At 39.7% G+C, this 16,259-nt stretch overlaps 1 protein-coding gene and 1 pseudogene across 1 annotated transcript in view; both read left to right on the top strand.

Moving 5' to 3' along the window:
- The window catches only part of GABBR1 (gamma-aminobutyric acid type B receptor subunit 1), a 276,841-nt gene that overhangs the window by 196,978 nt on the left and 63,604 nt on the right, over nt 1-16,259 (top strand). The window lies entirely within an intron of this gene.
- Nucleotides 838-1,733, top strand: LOC128667011 (ribonuclease P protein subunit p29-like; annotated as a pseudogene).

Raw genomic sequence — 16,259 nt, 5'->3', positions numbered from 1 at the left:
CAGGCATTAATAAGTATGTAGGATAGCCTTATGCTTATCCCAGGCATTAATAAGTATGTAGGATAGCCTTATGTTTATCCCAGGCATTAATGAGTATGTAGGATAGCCTTATGTTTATCCCAGGCATTAATAAGTATATAGGATAGCCTTATGTTTATCCCAGGCATTAATAAGTATGTAGAATAGTCTTATGTTTATTCCAGGCATTAATAAGTATGTAGGATAGCCTTATGCTTATCCCAGGCATTAATAAGTATGTAGGATAGCCTTATGCTTATCCCAGGCATTAATAAGTATGTAGGATAGCCTTATGTTTATCCCAGGCATTAATGAGTATGTAGGATAGCCTTATGTTTATCCCAGGCATTAATAAGTATATAGGATAGCCTTATGTTTATCCCAGGCATTAATAAGTATGTAGGATAGCCTTATGCTTATCCCAGGCATTAATAAGTATGTAGGATAGCCTTATGCTTATCCCAGGCATTAATAAGTATGTAGGATAGCCTTATGCTTATCCCAGGCATTAATAAGTATGTAGGATAGCCTTATGCTTATCCCAGGCATTAATAAGTATGTAGGATAGCCTTATGCTTATCCCAGGCATTAATAAGTATGTAGGATAGCCTTATGCTTATCCCAGGCATTAATAAGTATGTAGGATAGCCTTATGCTTATCCCAGGCATTAAAGTGAATGTAAATTTTGATGCTAAAGTGCCCGGTTTTTAAAACTTCGATTAAAAACAGGGGCACTTTAATTCATAAAAATTTTCATTTCGGTGACGTCATTAGCGTGCGCCGGAGAAGCAGAATTGTTTGCTGCACGTGTAACATAGATGTCTCATATAATCTATCAGCCGCTACCTCCTGAAGAGGCAAAGTAAATAGGATTACAGCTTCACCCTCCAGAGAAAGCAGAATTGTTTGTCAATGCCTTCCTGAAGCGGAGTATGCCGAACCTGAGGAAGAAAACTCTCCAGGAGTGCTTGGAGAGGAAGGCGGTTGTTCTAGAGCACAGCTCCAAAAAGAAAAAGAAGAAACGGAGCAAATCTAAAGGTTTGTCTGCAAAGCAAAAGCGAGAGATGAGGCTGTTTGACATTAAACCAGAGCAGCAGAAGTACGAGATGTTTGTGCCACTGCATGACCTGTGGAAGCAATACATCCGGGACTTGTGTAATGGGCTCCGGCCTGATGCTCAGCCCCAGATGATTCAGAATAAACTGCTGAAGGCTGATCTGCACGGAGCACAAATCATGGTCACAAAATCAAAATGCCCATCCTATGTAGGGCTGACTGGAATCATTTTACAGGAAACTAAATTTGTATTTAAGATAATCACTAAAGAAGATAAACTGAAAGTTGTTCCCAAGTTAAACTGCGTCTTTACTCTGGAAATTGACGGATTTATATCGCACATCTATGGAAGCAAACTGCAGATGAGATCCAGCGAGCGATCTGCCAAGAAATTCAAAGGCAAAGGAAGCATAGACTTGTAACCTTATGTGTAACATACAGAGACTGCTCTGAGACATCACTGACTTCTATGGAGATGGGTGAAAACCTCAGAGAAATAGCACTAAGTGATTAACAGTAAAGCAGTTTATTTCGTGTCTGCTGGAATAGAGTGATGATGAAACTTCCTTACATCTAATAAATCCCATGAGGACACAACATCCTGAACCATTAAACTGCTGCCTTACCCTGTGATGTCATTAAAATGTTTGGAATATAAGATGTTTGTGTTATAACCAGAGGTTTAAGCGTTGAAATATACTGATCAAATGAGATTGACGACACAACTAAAATGACAGCTAATGGCTGAAGCCATTGGTACTCGTTAAATAAGCTATAGCTAATGGAGCAAGATGTCTTTAAGGATTGTGTGTGTGTGTTTTTGTTTATGCACAGTGATGAGGTTTGGTGTTCATATGGTTTTGAGAGTTCTACTTATTTGTTTTTTACATTACCACCCCCCAAGTTTGGAAAGAACAAACTTCAAACAATTTATTATTATTTTTTCTTTTATGATGACCTATTTCTAGAAATGTATGGAATACAAATAAGTTTAAATGTTCAGAATGTGTCTGCAATTAAACATTCTAGCAAAAAAACAAATGTTATTTAAAGTGAATAGGGTTGTGTACTGTGGTCTCTCAGCACCCCAACTTCAAGGCATTCTCACTGCACCAGTTAACCTTTAATTAAACCTAACCCCAACTGATTTCACCTCATTACACAACCTCTCCCCAAAAAAAAAAAAAAAAAAAAAAAAAAAAATTTCATTTCACTCCTGTTGTGAAAAAAAAACTTACCTTTTAATCTTCATAGCAGCTCCAGCTTCCTCCACCTGTTTCAAAGCCTCTTCCTGGGTCTAAAATGAGGCATCGGCTTCCTCCAATCACAGCAGTGAATCAGACACTGAATCCCCCGGGGGGGAAGCTGTGATTGGAGAATGACCTATCAATCATTTCTGACATCAGAAATGGCTTGTGAGACCGGAGAAAGCTGGAGCTGCTGTGAAGTTTAAAAGGTAAGTTTTTTGTCACAACAGGAGTGAAATGTAAATTTTTATGAATTAAAGTGCCCCTGTTTTTAATCAAAGTTTTAAAAACCGGGCACTTTAGCATCAAAATTTACATTCACTTTAATAAGTATGTAGGATAGACTTATGCTTATCCCAGGCATTAATAAGTATGAAGGAAAGAAAGCCTTATTCTTATCCCAGGCATTAATAAGTATGTAAGATAGCCTTATGTTTATCCCAGGCATTAATAAGTATGTAGGACAGCCTTATGCTTATCCCAGGCATTAATAAGTATGTAGGATAGCCTTATGTTTATCCCAGGCATTAATAAGTATGTAGGATAGCCTTATGTTTATCCCAGGCATTAATAAGTATGTAGGATAGCCTTATGCTTATCCCAGGCATTAATAAGTATGTAGGATAGCCTTACGTTTATCCCAGGCATTAATAAGTATGTAGGATAGCCTTATGTTTATCCCAGGCATTAATAAGTATGTAGGATAGCCTTATGTTTATCCCAGGCATTAATACGTATGTAGGATAGCCTTATGTTTATTCCAGGCATTAATTAGTATGTAGGATAGCCGTATGCTTATCCCAGGCCTTCATTAGTATGTAGGATAGCCTTATGCTTATCCCAGGCATTAATTAGTATGTAGGATAGCCTTATGCTTATCCCATGCATTAATAAGTATGTAGGATAGCCTTATGTTTATTCCAGGCATTAATTAGTATGTAGGATAGCTTTATGTTTATTCCAGGCATTAGTTAGTATGTAGGATAGCCTTATGCTTATCCCAGGCATTAATTAGTATGTAGGATAGCCTTATGCTTATCCCATGCATTAATAAGTATGTAGGATAGCCTTACGTTTATCCCAGGCATTAATAAGTATGTAGGATAGCCTTATGCTTATCCCAGGCATTAATAAGTATGTAGGATAGCCTTATGCTTATCCCAGGCATTAATAAGTATGAAGGAAAGAAAGCCTTATTCTTATCCCAGGCATTAATAAGTATGTAGGATAGCCTTATGCTTATCCCAGGCATTAATAAGTATGTAAGATAGCCTTATGTTTATCCCAGGCATTAATAAGTATGTAGGACAGCCTTATGCTTATCCCAGGCATTAATAAGTATGTAGGATAGCCTTATGTTTATCCCAGGCATTAACCCTTTAAGGACACAGCTTTCAGTTTGCTCAATTGTTTTATGACGGAAAAATTCCGTCATATGTCCTTAAGAGGTTAATAAGTATGTAGGGTAGCCTTATTCTTATCCCATGCATTAATAAGTATGTAGGATAGCCTTATGTTTATCCCAGGCATTAATAAATATGCAGAATAGCCTTATCCCAGGCATTAAAGGGACACTGAACCCATTTTTTTTCTTTTGTGATTCAGATAGAGCATGCAATTTTAAGCAACTTTCTAATTTACTCCTACTATCATTTTTTCTTTGTTCTCTTGCTATCTTTATTTGAAAAAGAAGACATCTAAGCTTTCTTCTACAAGATACGACGAGTCCACGGATTTTCCTTACTTGTGGGATATTATCCTCCTGCTAACAGGAAGTGGCAAAGAGCACCACAGCAGAGCTGTATATATAGCTCATCCCTTCCCCTCCACCCCCAGTCATTCTCTTTGCCTGTGTTATACTAGGAAGAGGTAAAGTGAGGTGTTAGTTTTATTTTCTTCAATCAAGAAGTTTTTTATTTTAAATGGTACCGGTGTGTACTATTTTCCTCAGGAGGTTATGGAAGAAGATTTCTGCCCTGAGGTTGATGATCTTAGCAGCTGTAACTAAGATCCACGTTGGTTCCCACAAGACTTCTGAAGGTAACACAAGAGACATCTTCAGTGTGGAGAACGGTTTCATGCTACAAGCAGCATTAAAGGGCCACTAAACCCAAAATTTTTCTTTCATGATTCAGATAGAGAATACAAATTTAAACAACATTACGATTTACTTCTATTATTTATTTTGCTTAATTTTTTAGATATCCTTATTTGAAAAAAAAGCAATGCACATGGGTGAGCCAATCACATGAGGCTTCTATGTGCAGCAACCAATCAGCAGCTACTGAACATATCTAGATATGCTTTTCAGCAAAGAATATCAAGAGAATAAAACAAATTAGATAATAGAAGTAAATTAGAAAGATGTTTACAAAAAAATTATCTTTCTAAATCATGAAAGAAAAAATGTGGGTATCATGGCCCTTTAAGGTATGTGCAGCCCTTTATTTCTGAGGAGACTTGATATATCAGAACTGGCTGGCATTTATTTCCCTGTAAGGGAATGGGGTAAGCAGTAGACCTGTTATACAGAGGGGTGTTACTGGAGTCCCTTGTTTTTATTTTTCTAAGTTGACATTATAAGGGCATTATATGACACTCTGGGAGAGGCAAAAAACGGTTGATGGAGTTTTTTATTTTTGTCAGATATCCAGTATGACTTACTGGGATGTGTTTGGGGTGTTTATTGTTCCACTTAGCTTGTGTGCAAAACCGCTTCACCATGCGGTTGTTTTTGGGCCTACTCCGGCATCGGCCATAAGGGGCGGGGCTTGTTTTCGCGCGCTCAGATGCGCACTTCCTTCTGACTAAGAAGCAGCAAGCAGTAACTCCGGTTGCTCCTGGACAGTGAATCTCTGGTCCGGAGTGGTGGCAAGTTATTTTGAAGTACCCTGGGTGCAGGGGGTATTTTGTCTGTAAACTGACATTTTTCTGATCTAAGTTACTTTATAGCTTTATTTCTCCCCTTACTACTGGGGTGCAGTAATTTTTTGATAAAACAACAAGTTTAAGTTAATTTTTGAGACAAATTAACGTTATTTAAGCAGTTTGGGAAAAATTGTTCACTTTTTATTTCTTAAAGGCGCAGTACACGTTTTTCAAAAATGTATTTAAAGCAATAAAGTGTTTAAAAGACTTCTGTGGTTATTACTAGTCTGTTCAACATGTCTGACATTGAGGAATTTCATTGTTCTATGTGTTTAGAAGCTATTGTGTACCTCTTGTACTGAAAGGGCCTTACATTGTAAAGACCATATTTTAGGTCAAGAAAGTGTGCCTAAGGATGATTCTCAGTCTAAAGAGAATCAGGATATGCCATCCAATTCTCCCCAAGTGTCACAACCTTTAACGCCCACACAAGCGACGCCAAGTACATCTAGTGCGTCTAATTCCTTTACTCTGCAGGAGATGGCTGCAGTTATGTCAACTACCCTTACAGAGGTATTATCTAAATTACCAGTGTTGCAGGGTAAACACAGTAAGTCAGGTATTAATGTGAATACTGAAACCTCTGATGCTTTATTAGCTATTTCCGATGTACCCTCAGAGTGTTCTGAGTTGGGGGTCAGGGAATTGCTGTCTGAGGGAGAGCTTTCAGACTCAGGGAATGTGTTACCTCAGACAGATTTGTACGTTACATCCTTTAACCCCTTAACGACCGAGGACGTGCAGGGTACGTCCTCAAAAAAAAGGCAGTTAATGCCTGAGAACGTACCCTGCACGTCCTCGGTGTGGAAAGCAGCTGGAAGCGATCCTGTTTGCTTCCAGATGCTTTCCGGTTATTGCAGTGATGCCTCGATATGGAGGCATCCTGCAATAACCTTTTGAAGCCATCCGATGCAGAGAGAGCCACTCTGTGGCCCTCTCTGCACCGGAGATCGGTGGCTTCCTTCGTTGGTGGGTGGGAGCAGTACCGGGAGGCGGGTGGCGGCCATCAATGGCCCTGGAGATGTGGAGGGGGGCGGGATCGTGGGCGGGGATGCCCGGGGGCGCGCACGGACGCGCGCGCGTGCACGGGAGGGCGGGGGCGGGCGCGTGCACGGGGAGGGAGCGGGTGGGAACCTCTACACTACAGAAAAAGGCAATCAGTTAAAAAAAAATACGATCAATGAGGTGGTGGGGGTTTGTGGTGGGGGGGGGGTGGGGGGTGTTTGGGGAAGCTACACTACAGAAAAAAAAAAACACTAAGGAAAAAAAAAAAAAAAAGCCCTTTTTTGTGCAAGCTGGGTACTGGCAGACAGCTGCCAGTACCCAAGATGGCCCCCAATAAGGCAGATAGGGAAGGGTTACAGAGCTGTTTTGGAGGGGATCAGGGAGGTTGGAGGTTGGAGGCTAAGGGGGGTCCTACACAGCAGAAGAATTATTTATTTTTTTTAAAAAAAACCTAAACCCCCCAAAAAGCTTTTATTTTAGTACTGGCAGACTTTCTGCCAGTACTTAAGATGGCGGGGACAATTGTGGGGTGGGGGAGGGAAGGGAGCTGTTTGGGAGGGATCAGGGGGTCTGATGTGTCAGGTGGGAGGATGATCTCTACACTAAAGATAAAATTAACCCTGCAAGCTCCCTACAAACTTCCTAATTAACCCCTTCACTGCTAGCCATAATACACGTGTGATGCGCAGCAGCATTTTGCGGCCTTCTAATTACCAGAAAGCAACGCCAAAGTCATATATATCTGCTATTTCTGAACAAAGGGGATCCGAGAGAAGCATTTACAACCATTTGTGCCATAATTGCACAAGCTGTTTGTAAATGATTTCAGTGAGAAACCTAAAATTGTGAAAAATGTAACGTTTTTTTTTTATTTGATCGCATTTGGCGGTGAAATGGTGGCATGAAATATACCAAAATGGGCCTAGATCAATACTTTGGGTTGTCTACTACACTACACTAAAGCTAAAATTAACCATACAAGCTCCCTAATTAACCCCTGCACTGCTGGGCATAATACATGTGTGGTGCGCAGCGGCATTTAGCGGCCTTCTAATTACCAAAAAGCAATGCCAAAGCCATATATGTCTGCTATTTCTGAACAAAGGGGATCCCAGAGAAGCATTTACAACCATTTGTGCCATAATTGCACAAGCTGTTTGTAAATAATTTCAGTGAGAAACCGAAAGTTTGTGAAAAAATTTGTGAAAAAGTGAACGATTTTTTGTATTTGATCGCATTTGGCGGTGAAATGGTGGCATGAAATATACCAAAATTGGCCTAGATCAATACTTTGGGATGTCTTCTAAAAAAAAATATATACATGTCCATTGATATTCAGGGATTCCTGAAAGATATTAGTGTTCCAATGTAACTAGCGCTAATATTGAAAAAAAGTAGTTTGGAAATAGCAAAATGCTACTTGTATTTATGGCCCTATAGCTTTCAAAAAAAGCAAAGAACATGTAAATATTTGGTATTTCTAAACTCAGGACAAAATTTAGAAACTATTTAGCATGTTTTCTTTTTGGTGGTTGTAGATGTGTAACAGATTTTGGGGGTCAAAGTTAAAAAAAGTGTGTTTTTTTCCATTTTTTCCTCATATTTTATAATTTTTTTTATAGTAAATTATAAGATATGATGAAAATAATGGTATTTTTAGAAAGTTAATTTAATGGCGAGAAAAACGGTATATAATATGTGTGGGTACAGTAAATGAGTAAGAGGGAAATTACAGCTAAACACAAACACTGCAAAAATGTAAAAATAGCCTTGGTCCCAAACGGACAGAAAATGGAAAAGTGCTGTGGTCATTAAGGGGTTAAATTTAAGCTTGAACACCTCCGCCTGTTACTTCGGGAGGTTTTAGCCACTCTCGATGATTATGACCCTATTGTGATACCACCAGAGAGATTTTGTAAGATGGACAAATATCTAGAGGTGCCTACTTACACCGATGTTTTTCCAGTTCCTAAAAGAATTTCGGAAATTATAAAAAAGGAATGGAATAGACCAGGTATACCGTTTTCTCCCCCTCCTAATTTTAAGAAAATGTTTCCCATATCAGACACCATTCGGGACTCGTGGCAAACGGTCCCTAAGGTAGAGGGAGCTATATCTACCCTGGCTAAGCGTACAACTATACTCTTTGAGGACAGTTGTGCTTTCAAAGACCCTATGGATAAAAAGTTAGAGGGTCTTCTAAAGAAATTATTTATTAATCAGGGTTTTCTTTTACAACCTACGGTCTGCATTGTTCCAGTAACTACTGCAGCAGCTTTTTGGTTTGAGGCTCTGGAAGAGTCTCTAAAGGTTGAGACTCCGTTAGATGACATTTTGGATAGAATTAAGGCTCTTAAGCTAGCTAATTCTTTCATTACTGATGCTGCTTTTCAAATTGCTAAATTAGCGGCGAAAAATGCAGGATTTGCTATTCTAGCGCGTCGAGCGTTATGGCTCAAATCTTGGTCCGCTGATGTGTCATCAAAAACTAAACTTTTAGCTATTCCCTTTAAAGGTAAGACCCTTTTCGGGCCTGAATTGAAGGAGATCATTTCTGACATTACTGGAGGCAAAGGCCATGCCCTACCTCAGGATAAGTCTGTTAAGATGAGGGGTAAACAAAATAATTTTCACTCCTTTCGGAATTATAAAGGAGGACCCTCTGCTTCCTCTTCCTCCACAAAGCAGGAAGGGAATTTTGCCCAATCTAAGTCAGTCTGGAGACCCAACCAGACTTGGAATAAAGGTAAACAATCCAAAAAGCCTGCTACTGCTACAAACACAGCATGAAGGGGCGGCCCCCGATCCGGGACTGGATCTAGTGGGTGGCAGACTTTCTTTCTTTGCTCAGGCTTGGGCAAGAGATGTTCAGGACCCCTGGGCGCTGGAAATCGTGACCCACGAGTATCAACTGGAATTCAAGGACTTTCTCCCAAGAGGGAGATTTCATCTTTCAAGATTATCTGTAGTCCAGAAAAAAAGAGAGGTGTTCTTACGCTGTGTAAAAGACCTCTATACCATGGGGGTAATTTGTCCTGTTCCAAAACCGGAACAGGGACAGGGGTTTTACTCAAATCTTTTCGTGGTTCCCAAAAAAGAGGGAACTTTCAGACCCATTTTAGATCTCAAGTGTCTAAACAAGTTTCTCAGAGTCCCATCGTTCAAGATGGAGACTATACGAACAATCTTACCAATGATCCAGGAGGGTCAATATATGACTACCGTGGATTTGAAGGATGCTTACCTTCATATTCCTATTCACAAGGATCATCATCAGTTTCTAAGGTTTGATTTCCTGGACAAACATTATCAGTTTGTGGCTCTTGCCTTCGGGTTGGCCACAGCACCCAGGATCTTCACAAAGGTTCTAGGGTAGCTTCTGGCGGTTCTCAGACCGCGAAGCATAGCAGTGGCGCCTTATCTGGACGATATTCTGATCCCGTCATCAACTTATCAACTGACAAAATCTCACACAACACAGTGTTGTCTTTCCTGAGAACTCACGGTTGGAAGGTGAACATAGAGAAGAGTTCACTAGTTCCACAGACAAGGGTTTCCTTCTTGGGAACTCTGATAGACTCGGTAGACATGAAAATATTCCTGACGGAGGTCAGGAAATCAAAGATTCTAAATACTTGCTGAGCACTTCAGTCCATTCCTCGGCCATCAGTGGCTCAGTGTATGGAGGTAATTGGATTAATGGTAGCGGCAATGGATATCATTCCGTTTGCTCGCTTTCATCTCAGACCACTGCAGCTGTGCATGCTCGGTCAGTGGAATGGGAATTATGCGGATTTATCTCCTCAGATAAATCTAGACCAGGAGACCAGAGACTCTCTTCTTTGGTGGTTGTTGCCGGATCATCTGTCCCAGGGGACTTGTTTCCGCAGACCCTCGTGGGTGATAGTGACAACAGACGCCAGCCTTCTGGGCTGGGGTGCAGTCTGGAATTCCCTGAAGGCTCAGGGTGTTTGGACTCAGGTGGAGTTTTCTACTTCCAATCAATATTCTGGAACTGAGAGCAATATTCAATGCGCTTCAGGCATGGCCTCAGTTGGCTTTGAACAAATTCATCAGATTCCTGTCAGACAACATCACGACTGTGGCATATATCAATCATCAGGGGGGAACAAGGATTTCCTTAGCAATTATAGAAGTATCCAAGATAATTCGATGGGCGGAGGCTCACTCTTGTTATCTGTCGGCAATTTACATCCCAGGAGTAGAGAACTGGGAAGCGGATTTTATAAGTCGACAGACCTTTCATCCGGGGGAGTGGGAACTCCACCCAGAGGTGTTTGCCTCACTGATTCTCCGATGGGGCAGACCGGAATTGGATCTGATGGCATCTCGACAGAATGCCAAACTTCCAAGATACGGATCCAGGTTGAGGGATCCTCAGGCCGAACTGATAGATGCCATGGCAGTGCCTTGGTCGTTCAGCCTAGCTTATGTGTTTCCATCATTTCCTCTCCTTCCACACTTGATTGCTCGAATCAAGCAGGAGAGAACTTCAGTAATCCTGATAGCGCCTGGGTGGCCACGCAGGACTTGGTATGCGGATCTAGTGGACATGTCCTCTCTGCCACTGTGGAAACTTCCTTTGAGACAGGACCTTCTCATTCAAGGTCCTTTCCAACATCCAAATCTAATTTCTCTGCAGCTGACTGCGTGGAGATTGAACACTTGATTTTATCGAAGCGAGGATTCTCTGATTCGGTCATCAATACTTTGATACAGGCTAGAAAGCCTGTCACTAGAAAGATCTATCATAAGATATGGCACAAATATCTTTATTGGTGTGAATCCAAGGGTTACTCATGGAGTAAAGTTAGGATTCCTAGGATTATGTCTTTTCTCCAAGAAGGATTGGAGAAAGGGTTATCAGCAAGTTCCTTAAAGGAACAAATTTCTGCTTTGTCTATTTTGTTTCACAAACGTTTGGCAGATGTGCCAGATGTTCAGTCTTTTTGTCAGGCTCTATCTAGAATTAAGCCTGTATTTAGACCTATTACTCCTCCCTGGAGTTTGAATTTAGTTCTTTGTGTTCTTCAAGGGGTTCCGTTTGAACCTATGCATTCCATAGATATTAAATTGTTATCTTGGAAAGTACTGTTTTTGGTTGCTATTTCTTCTGCTCGAAGAGTTTCTGAGCTTTCAGCATTACAGTGTGATTCGCCTTATCTCATTTTTCATTCTCATAAGGTGGTTTTACGTACTAAACCTGGATTTCTTCCTAAGGTTGTTTCAAATAAGAATATTAATCAGGAAATTGTTGTTCCTTCCTTGTGTCCTAACCCTTCTTCTAAGAAGGAGCGTATGTTGCATAATTTGGACGTGGTCCGTGCCTTAAAGTTTTACTTACAGGCAACTAAGGATTTCCGTCAATCATCTTCATTATTCATTGTTTATTCTGGAAAGCGTAGGGGTCAGAAAGCTACGGCTACCTCTCTTTCTTTTTGGCTGAGAAGTATCATCCGCCTGGCATATGAGACTGCTGGACAGCAGACTTCTGAAAGAATTACGTCTCATTCTACTAGGGCTGTGGCTTCCACATGGGCCTTTAAAAACGATGCATCTGTTGAACAGATTTGTAAGGCTGCGACTTGGTCGTCCCTTCATACTTTTTCCAAATTTTACAAATCTGATACTTTTGCTTCTTCTGAGGCTGTTTCTGGGAGGAAAGTTCTTCAAGCAGTGGTGCCTTCCGTTTAGGTTTCTGTCTTGTCCCTCCCTTTCATCCGTGTCCTGTTGCTTTGGCATTGTATCCCACAAGTAAGGATGAAATCCGTGGACTCGTCGTATCTTGTAGAAGAAAAGGAAATTTATGCTTACCTGATAAATTGATTTCTTCTACGATACGACGAGTCCACGGCCCTCCCTGTCAATTTTAGACAGATTATAGTTTCTTTATTATTTACAACTTCAGTCACCTCTGCACCTTTTAGCTTTTCCTTTCTCTTCCTATAACCTTCGGTCGAATGACTGGGGATGGAGAGGAAGGGAGGAGCTATATATACAGCTCTGCTGTGGTGCTCTTTGCCACTTCCTGTTAGCAGGAGGATAATATCCCACAAGTAAGGATGAAATCCGTGGACTCGTCGTATCGTAGAAGAAATCAATTTATCAGGTAAGCATAAATTTCCCTTTTTTGGTTCAGACCTCTGGACAGCACTTTTTTTTATTGGTGGATGAATTTATCCACCAATCAGCAGGGACAACCCAGGTTGTTCACCAAAAATGGGCCGGCATCTAAACTTACATTCTTGCATTTTAAAGATACCAAGAGAATGAAGAAAATTTGATAATATGAGTAAATTAGAAAGTTGCTTAAAATGTTATGCTCTATGTGAATCACATAGGCATTAATGAGTATGTAGGATAGCCTTATGTTTATTCCAGGCATTAATAAGTATGTAGGATAGCCTTATGTTTATTCCCAGGCATTAATAAGTATGTAGGATAGCCGTATGCTTATCCCAGGCATTCATTAGTATGTAGGATAGCCTTATGTTTATCCCAGGCATTAATATATATGTAGGGTAGCCTTATGCTTATTCCCAGGCATTAATAAGTGTGTAGAACAGCCTTATGCTTATCCCAGGCATTAATAAGTATGTAGGGTAGCCTTATGTTTATTCCCAGGGATTAATAAGTATGTAGGATAGCCGTATGCTTATCCCAGGCATTCATTAGTATGTAGGATAGCCTTATGTTTATCCCAGGCATTAATAAGTATGTAGGATAGCCTTATGTTTATTCCCAGGCATTAATAAGTATGTAGGATAGCTGTATGCTTATCCCAGGCATTCATTAGTATGTAGGATAGCCTTATGTTTATCCCAGGCATTAATACATATGTAGGGTAGCCTTATGCTTATTTCCAGGCATTAATAATTATGTAAAACAACCTTATGCTTATCCCAGGCATTAATAAGTATGTAGGGTAGCCTTATGTTTATTCCCAGGCATTAATAAGTATGTAGGATAGCCTTATGTTTATTCCCAGGCATTAATAAGTATGTAGGGTAGCCTTATGTTTATTCCCAGGCATTAATAAGTATGTAGAACAGCCTTATGCTTATCCCAAGCATTAATAAGTATGTAGGAGAGCCTTATGTTTATTCCAGGCATTAATAAGTATGTAGGATAGCCTTATGTTTATCCCAGGCATTAATAAGTATGTAGGATAGCCGTATGCTTATCCCAGGCATTCATTAATATGTAGGATAGCCTTATGTTTATCCCAGGCATTAATAAGTATGTAGGATAGCCGTATGCTTATCCCAGGCATTAATAAGTATGTAGGATAGCCTTATGTTTATCCCAGGCATTAATACATATGTAGGGTAGCCTTATGCTTATCCCAGGCATTAATACATATAAAGGAAAGCCTTATGTTTATCCCAGGCATTAATAAGTATGTAGAAAAGCCTTATGCTTATCCCAGGCATTAATAAGTATTTAGGATAGCCTTATGTTTATCTCAGGCATTAATAAGTATGTAGGATAGCCTTATGCTTATCCCAGGCATTAATAAGTATGTAGGATAGCCTTATGCTTATCCAAGGCATTACTAAGTATGTAGGATAGCCTTATGTTTATCCCAGGCATTAATAAGTATATAGGATAGCCTTATGTTTATCCCAGCCATTAATAAGTATGTAGAACAGCCTTATGCTTATCCCAGGCATTAATAAGTATGTAGGGTAGCCTTATGCTTATCCCAGACATTAATACGTATGTAGGATAGCCTTATGTTTATTCCAGGCATTAATACATATAAAGGAAAGCCTTATGTTTATCCCAGGCATTAATAAGTATGTAGGATAGCCTTATGCTTATCCCAGGCATTAATAAGTATTTAGGATAGCCTTATGTTTATCCTAGGCATTACTAAGTATGTAGGGTAGCCTTATGTTTATCCCAGGCATTAATAAGTATGTAGGATAGCCTTATGTTTATCCCAGCCATTCATAATTATGTAGAACAGCCTTATGCTTATCCCAGGCATTAATACATATGTAGGATAGCCTTATGTTTATTCCCAGGCATTAATAAGTATGTAGGATAGCCGTATGCTTATCCCAGGCATTCATTAGTATGTAGGATAGCCTTATGTTTATCCCAGGCATTAATATATATGTAGGGTAGCCTTATGCTTATTCCCAGGCATTAATAAGTATGTAGAACAGCCTTATGCTTATCCCAGGCATTAATAAGTATGTAGGGTAGCCTTATGTTTATTCCCAGGCATTAATAAGTATGTAGGATAGCCGTATGCTTATCCCAGGCATTCATTAGTATGTAGGATAGCCTTATGTTTATCCCAGGCATTAATAAGTATGTAGGATAGCCTTATGTTTATTCCCAGGCATTAATAAGTATGTAGGATAGCCGTATGCTTATCCCAGGCATTCATTAGTATGTAGGATAGCCTTATGTTTATCCCAGGCATTAATACATATGTAGGGTAGCCTTATGCTTATTCCCAGGCATTAATAAGTATGTAAAACAACCTTATGCTTATTCCAGGCATTAATGAGTATGTAGGATAGCCTTATGTTTATCCCAGGCATTAATAATTATGTAGGATAGCCTTATGCTTATCCCAGGCATTAATAAGTATGTAGGATAGCCTTATGTTTATCCCAGGCATTAATAAGTATGTAGGATAGCCTTATGTTTATCCCAGGCATTAATAAGTATGTAGGGTAGCCTTATGCTTATCCCAGGCATTAATACATATGTAGGATAGCCTTATGTTTATTCCAGGCATTAATAAGTATGTAGGATAGCCTTATGTTTATCCCAGGCATTAATAATTATGTAGGATAGCCTTATGCTTATCCCAGGCATTAATACATATAAAGGAAAGCCTTATGTTTATCCCAGGCATTAATAAGGATGTAGGAAAGCCTTATGCTTATCCCAGGCATTAATAAGTATTTAGGATAGCCTTATGTTTATCTCAGGCATTAATAAGTATGTAGGATAGCCTTATGCTTATCCCAGGCATTAATAAGTATGTAGGATAGCCTAATGCTTATCCAAGGCATTACTAAGTATGTAGGATAGCCTTATGTTTATCCCAGGCATTAATAAGTATATAGGATAGCCTTATGTTTATCCCAGCCATTAATAAGTATGTAGAACAGCCTTATGCTTATCCCAGGCATTAATAAGTATGTAGGGTAGCCTTATGCTTATCCCAGACATTAATACGTATGTAGGATAGCCTTATGTTTATTCCAGGCATTAATATATATAAAGGAAAGCCTTATGTTTATCCCAGGCATTAATAAGTATGTAGGATAGCCTTATGCTTATCCCAGGCATTAATAAGTATTTAGGATAGCCTTATGTTTATCCTAGGCATTACTAAGTATGTAGGGTAGCCTTATGTTTATCCCAGGCATTAATAAGTATGTAGGATAGCCTTATGTTTATCCCAGCCATTAATAATTATGTAGAACAGCCTTATGCTTATCCCAGGCATTAATAAGTATGTAGGGTAGCCTTATGCTTATCCCAGGCATTAATACGTATGTAGGATAGCCTTATGTTTATTCCCAGGCATTAATAAGTATGTAGGATAGCCGTATGCTTATCCCAGGCATTCATTAGTATGTAGGATAGCCTTATGTTTATCCCAGGCATTAATATATATGTAGGGTAGCCTTATGCTTATTCCCAGGCATTAATAAGTATGTAGAACAGCCTTATGCTTATCCCAGGCATTAATAAGTATGTAGGGTAGCCTTGTGTTTATTCCCAGGCATTAATAAGTATGTAGGATAGCCGTATGCTTATCCCAGGCATTCATTAGTATGTAGGATAGCCTTATGTTTATCCCAGGCATTAATAAGTATGTAGGATAGCCTTATGTTTATTCCCAGGCATTAATAAGTATGTAGGATAGCCGTATGCTTATCCCAGGCATTCATTAGTATGTAGGATAGCCTTATGTTTATCCCAGGCATTAATACATATGTAGGGTAGCC

The sequence above is a fragment of the Bombina bombina genome, chromosome 7 (genome assembly GCF_027579735.1).
Source record: "Bombina bombina isolate aBomBom1 chromosome 7, aBomBom1.pri, whole genome shotgun sequence".
Classification (NCBI taxonomy): Eukaryota; Metazoa; Chordata; class Amphibia; order Anura; family Bombinatoridae; genus Bombina; species Bombina bombina.
Note: the sequence above shows the minus strand (reverse complement) of the source record. Positions and strands in the feature narration are given on the sequence as shown.